Here is a 7012-nt window from a genome sequence, read left to right as displayed (position 1 = left end):
TTTGCAAATGCAAGCATAATTTCAAACATATTCTCAGACCAATGGAACACGTATGTTTACATTATAGCAAACACTAAGTGTATGAAGATTTACTAACCACCCCACACTTAGTTGTTATCATGGTAGTGTAACTTAAAAACCCAAGGTTCTTAGACTTCCCTTTTCATCAACGTATACCCCATATGCTAATTTAATTGCCACTAATCAACACACACCTTCCCTATATATTTTTCAATCATTCATATTACCCAACTGTGTAATATTTTACTAAAATCATATGTTATTATTCTCTTTCAACAACAATGGAACAAGCTAATCACATGAAGCATAACAACATTCTTTTATAGCATAAAAATTCTATATAAACTCAAACTCATCTCCCTAAGTATCAAGAAAATCAAGTTTATATTTCAATTATGCATCAAATAAATTCACTTCTTGCACCCAAATAAGTAAAAGGAATAGTAACATGAGTACTTACCTTAGTTGTCTTTGAGAAGATGAGGAAAAAGGTTTTTTTTGTTTGATTAAAATTAAACAATAAAGAAGAGTGTATAGAGGTTTGGGAATGGGAGGGCAACATGGCTAGGTTAAATAATAGAGAGAGGAAATGAGAAATAAAGGAGTATTTAAAGGGAAATGGGGAACAATGGGACTAATTTTTTGGTGTTAACCCAATTTTAAAAAGGATCCACAACACGTATCTTAGCGCACGTGTAAGCCTCCACATTGTGGGGCTTAGTGCATCATCTATCCTTTGCATTGCATGGCTTAGTTCACTGATTTGGGGTTCGCATTATGCTCTTATCATGCACTCCTATTGGAATTTGCATTTTGGGGGATATTTTATCCCCCTTTTCTGCCCATCCTTGCACCTTACTTTAGTGTATATTTTACATACCTGAGAGCTTCCTTTTATAAAAATCTCACCTATTTCTCATTCTCCCTCATGATACTCCTACACACTAAAAAACAACAAAATAACATAACAAATAGGGATTGCCTCCCACTCAGCGCCTTAGTTTTGGTCGTGGCACGACATATCTTTTTGTATTTTTTATTTCTTTTCCATATTTTTTATTTTTCTCTTTTTTTCTTTTTCTTTAAATAAATAAGGAATAAACTATACTATTACATTACATTTATAGGTTGCCTCCCACACAACACCTTAGTTTACGTTATGCCACGACCTAACTCAGTTTTATTTATCTTCAAAGATAATGAACATATTGTGTTGATCCCTATGATCTACCTAATAATGCTTAGATCTTTGTCTATTCACCATGAATTTTTTACTTTTGTCCTTAATCCATTGTTCAACAACTCTATGAGAAGTCATTCGCACCACTTCAAATGGTTCAGACCACTTGGACCCCAGATTACCTGGAAACTACTTCAATCTAAAATTGAATAACAACACAAGTTCTCCAAGATCAAAATCTTGAGTCATAATATTCTTATCATGCCATCTTTTGGTCCTTTCTTTATACAATTTTGCATTTTTATAGGCATGTAAGCAAAAAAACATCAAGCTCATTCAGTTATAATAATCTTCTCTCTCCAACACCCTTCATATAAAGATTTAATTTCATTACGGCCCAATAATCTTGATGCCCAAGCTCCACAGGAAAGTGGCAAGTTTTTTCTCACACCAAGAGATAAGGAGAGGTCCCAATGGGCATTCTATAGGCTGTCTTATATGCCTATAGTTCATAATCCAGCTTCTCTGACACATCCCTACACTGTTCATTGACTATTTTCTACATATCTGCTTCATATCATGATTAGAAACCTCCACTTAGCCCCTTGTTTATGGGTGATATGTTGTGGCCACCTTGTTTCTAACACCATATTTTGCTGATAAATTTTTAAACTAAGTTTTCTGAAATTGCATACCTCCATCACTAATAATCACTCTTGGTGTGCCAAAATAAGAGAAAATCTTCTTCTTACAAAACTTCATCACTTTTCTCGCATCATTTGTGGGGATAAAATCCATCTCTACCCATTTATACACATAATCAATAGCCACTAGAATGTATAAATTTCCATGAGATAGTGGAAATGTCCCCATGAAGTCTATACCCCTTACGTCAATGATCTCTACTTCTAGAATATTATTCAAGGGTATTTCATGATGCCTTGATATTGTACCCATTTTCTGGCACTCACCAAAACTTAGAACATAATTCATAGTATCTTTAAAAAATATGGGCCAAAAATCTTGACTGCAATACGTTTCGAGCTATTCTCTCTTCACCATGATGACATTCATAAGGCGTAGAATGACAACTTTGAAGTATCTTTTTAGATTCAGCTTTAGGAATACATCTTCTCATAATTTGATCTACACCCTCCTTAAAGAGAAATGGATCATCCCATACGTAGGCATAAGAATCATGGAACAGTTTCTTCTTCTATTGACTAGTAACCTCTAGAGGATAGATACCGGTAACTAGTAAGTTTACTATGTCAGCGTACCATGGAACTTCAGCTACATCCAATGACAGTAGTTTATTATCTGGAAACTCTTCTCGAATACAAAGCATATCATTGTCTACATGATGATGACTCTCAATTCTCAAAAGATGATCCGCTACTTGATTTTCAGCTCCTTTTCTATCACAAACTTCTCGGTCAAACTCTTGGAGTAGAAGAATCTACCTAATCAACCTTGTCTTTACATCCTTCTAGTTAAACAAATACCAAATGGTGGAATGGTCAGTATGAACAATAACCTTTGTACCCATCAAGTATGATCTAAATTTATCGAATGCATATATGAGTGCTAGCATTTCCTTCTCTGTGACCGTGTAATTCATCTGGGCTATATGTAAGACTTTTCTTGCATAGTAAATAGAGTGAAGTACCTTGTATTTTTGCTTCCCCAATACTACTCAAACATCCACATCACTCGCATAACACATCAACTCGAATGGTAATTCCCAATCATACAAAATTAGGATGGGTGCCTCTATTAATCTTTTCTTTAGAACCTCAAATAATTTCTGACAACTTGCACATTGGATTTGCTATCTTTGAAAAATTTTTAATAAAGCTCTTGTAAAATCCTGCATGCCCAAGAAAGCTTCTCACTCCCTTTATTGTCACAGGATAAGGTATCTTTTCAATAACTTCAACTTTTGCTCTGTTTAATTCAATTCCTCTGTGTGACACCTTTTGACCAAGGACAATTCCTTATTTGACCAAAAGTGGTACTTTTCCTAGTTCAATAGAAGATTTGTCACTTCACAATAGGATAAGACTCAATCTAGATTCTACAAGCAAACATGAAATAATTTACTATAGAAAGGTCATCCATAAATACCTCGACAAATTCTTCTTCCATATCATAAAATATATCCATCATGCATCTCTAAATTATTGTTGGAGCATTACAAGGGCCAAAAGGCATGCATTTGAATACGTGTGTTCTGTATGGACAGGTAAAGATGGTCTTTTCCTAATCTGTTAGTGCTATTATGATCTAATTATACCCATTCTAGAAGCAAACATCAAATGATTTACTACAGATAGAAAGGTCATCCGTAAATAGCTTGACAAATTCTTCTACCATATCATAAAAGATATCGACCATGCATCTCTGGAACATTGTTGGAGCATTACAAGGGCCAAAAGGCATGCTTTTGAATACGTGTGTTCTATATGGATAGGTAAAGGTGGTTTTTTCCTAATCTTTTAGTGCTATTGTGATCTAATTATACCCTGAGTATTATCATGAAAGATATAGTATTCTTGCCCTGCTATTCTATCCAATATTTAATCAATGAACGGAATGGGATAATGATTCTTTCTCGTAGCATCATTTAATTTCCTATAGTCTATGTAGATTTTCCATCCATTCACTATGCGGGTTGGAATCAGATCATTATCTTCGTTAGGCATAAAAGTTATCCCACCTTTATTAGGGATGCAGTGCACAGGGCTTACCTATTTATTGTCAGATATAGGATAGACTATCCCAGTATCAAGACACTTAATGACTTCTTTTCTGACAACTTCTTTAATCACTAGTTTCAGTCTTCACTGATGTTGCACACTTGCTTTGTATCCCTCTCCTATATAAATTTTGTTCATACAGAAAGCATAATTGATTCCTGTGATGTCTGACAACTGTCATCCAGTTGCTTTCTTTCTTATTTTCAACACTGTTAATGCTTTTGTCACCTGTACATCAGACAAACCTACTTACAAAATCACAGGAAAAGTATCATCCTTATAAAGAAAAGGATTTTTTAAATGAGAAGGAAGAGCCTTAAGCTCTAGTTTGGTGCTTTATCAATAGACGCCTTCAGAGATAGTCCAATGAGTCTATTTAATGGCTCAAATTCAGTAACTCCAGTGTCAATCAATGCCAAATCCATAACTTGCACTATTTCAAGTGCCTTAACATCACCATAGAGATCATGCCCCATTAAAGCTCGCTCAAGTGGGTCGTTAGAGAAAATAAGATGGAGTTCAGACTCAAGTTCTACGACTATAGTAGTAGAAAATTCTTTATATATAGTAGGAAACTTCATTTCCTTATACATATTAAAAAACACAACCTTTTCATAAGATCTTATGGTCATCTTCCCCGCAGCTACATCAATAAGTGATTTCTTAGATATAAGAATGAGAATCCCAAAATAAATTGAACGGTCGGATCAACATCAAAATTAAGAGTAATAAAATGCACTAGAAAAATAAATGATCCCACTTGCACCTATACATTTTCAATGATCCCTTCAAGCCTAGCAAGGGACCTGTCAGTTAATTGCAAAATAATGGTCATGGGTTTGGGACTTCCAAGACCAATCTTTCTGAACCAATATGTGGGCTTGATATTGATTCTTTTCCCTAAATCACATAAACCCCTAGTACTGATGGCTTGTCCGATGGTAATCTGCAAAGTAAAGCTTCCTGGATCTTTCATCTTTGTGTGTAATTTATTCTAAATTTTGGATGTGCACTCATCAGTAAGTGCTACTGTAGCATATTCAATCAAATGATTCTTGTTTTCCATAGTGTAATTCACTTACTTTGCATACTTTGGAACATTATGAAAAATATCCACAAGAGGGAGAATTATATGAAGTTGTTTCAAAAGTTCTAAGAACTTCTTTTAACTAGTCTCCTCTTGGTTCTTTCGAAGCCTTTGGGGGAAAGGTGGAGGTAGAGTTTTCTTCTCCGCTTTGGTTTCTTTTCTTGAAGCTTTTCCTTAAGCCACTTTCCCTCTATTCATTTTAGTATCATAATTAATAGCCTTGTCATTTATCTACTCAGGTTCAAACTTCTTTAGCTGTAAACTAGTCCTACTCATGACTATATTTATCTATTTTGGATTCTCCTTAACAGTACTAAGGAGACGTCACTTAGGTCTGGTGTTTTGAGCTTCTGCAATCTAACCAATTTGCATCTCTAAGTTCTTTGTAATCAACTATTGACTCTCCATATCTACTACCAACTAGGCCTGAGTAGCCATAATTTTCTTCAATATCTCCCCCATATTGCTATTTGGACTCGTGGCCTGATTACTCTAAACTTGTTGCTATTGATTATGTTGTACTGTCCCCCTATATTGATTGTTATTTTACATCTGACTTCCACCCCATGAGAAATTGGGATAGTTCCTCCAATTCGGATTGTAAGAGTTATCAAAGTTCTATTGTCCTTGATGATTAGCATTCCCCACATAATTAACGGAATCTGGATTAACCCCACAAGTATCTATTGCATTCTTACTTCTTCTACAAATCTCACACCAAGTATTTGTCTAAGGTAATGCATTATATATTGTGGCAGGTTATGTAACCCCCAACTTCATATTACATAACTAAGTAGTTAACTAATTTTATAGTGCAGAATGATGAGCTGATAAAGCAGTAAACTGGTACACCTCCAACACACCTGCAACCTTCTTTGGAGAACTTCTTGAGTCAGCATGCCATCCAGGATTCCCTTGTGAAATCTAATTCAGAAGTGTGTATAATTCATCATACGTCTTCTCAAGAGCTTTTCAACCTGCTTCTGAATCAAAGAAAATGGTGTTTAGGTCAAGACTCTCTATGAAAGTATGAACCAGTATATCATTACATTGATGATAGTGAGGGAAATTTCTAAGCATACCCTTAAATCTTTCCCAAGCTTGGTAAAGAGTTTCTCCTTCTTTCTCCCTAAAACTCAAAATCTCGCTTCTTAGATGTGATGTATTCTCAAATAGAAAGATGGAATAAGGAACTTCCGAGCAAGATCATCCCAAGAAGTGATGGAGTTTGGTGGTTCAGCATATAACCACCTCCTTACTTCCCCAATTAGATAAAAGGGGAAGGGAGTTAGCTTGACTTAATCAGTAGATACCCCACTCGAAATATAGGTACCGCTCATTTCCAAGATAATCTATATGTGCTGCTATGGGTCTTCATGTAAGAACCCATCGAATTGTCAACTCAAACAAAAAATTTGTACCATATTTGCTTCAATTCAAACCAACCACCTGCCTCAGGTTAACGGATACAATTAGTAGCATGGTTCATAAGCGATATTGCCACTTTGTAAATAGGTTTGTCTTCTTCTCGAGCAGGATTAGCAGGAAATATCAAAGATGGAGCAAGTGCAATATTTGGATAATTGGATCTATAAGATTAGTATCTCTTTCATCAGCCATTTGAACTTATTAAATTTGATAGTGAGCTTTTTACCTCTGATGAAATGCCTATTCTAGTTCTGAGTACGGCTCTACCAACTCTCTATCTCTTGCCAGTCTGGTACTTTGCTAGTCTAGTAAAATTCATCCACTAAGATCAAGTCGTTAACACTTAAACATGGTATCAAAAACCAAAATTTAAAAAACTTCAAATTATTTAAGTCCCCAGCGATGGCGTCAAAAAAACTTGTAGTGGTCTATCATACACGCGAGTGCACGCGATGGTACAAGTAATATAGTGACTTAGAGATATCGTACCCACAAAGACTACATAACTAGCAATTCTACAAACTTTATTTTCGATAA

At 35.2% G+C, this 7012-nt stretch overlaps 1 non-coding gene across 1 annotated transcript; it reads left to right on the top strand.

Moving 5' to 3' along the window:
* The first annotated feature begins 6095 nt into the window (after nt 1-6095).
* Nucleotides 6096-6205, top strand: LOC124889054. The gene has a single exon (XR_007047671.1). It is a non-coding gene; the product is annotated as a small nucleolar RNA R71 (small nucleolar RNA).
* The last annotated feature ends 807 nt before the right edge of the window (nt 6206-7012 follow it).

This window comes from Capsicum annuum, chromosome 11 (assembly GCF_002878395.1).
Source record: "Capsicum annuum cultivar UCD-10X-F1 chromosome 11, UCD10Xv1.1, whole genome shotgun sequence".
NCBI lineage: Eukaryota > Viridiplantae > Streptophyta > Magnoliopsida > Solanales > Solanaceae > Capsicum > Capsicum annuum.
Note: the sequence above shows the minus strand (reverse complement) of the source record. Positions and strands in the feature narration are given on the sequence as shown.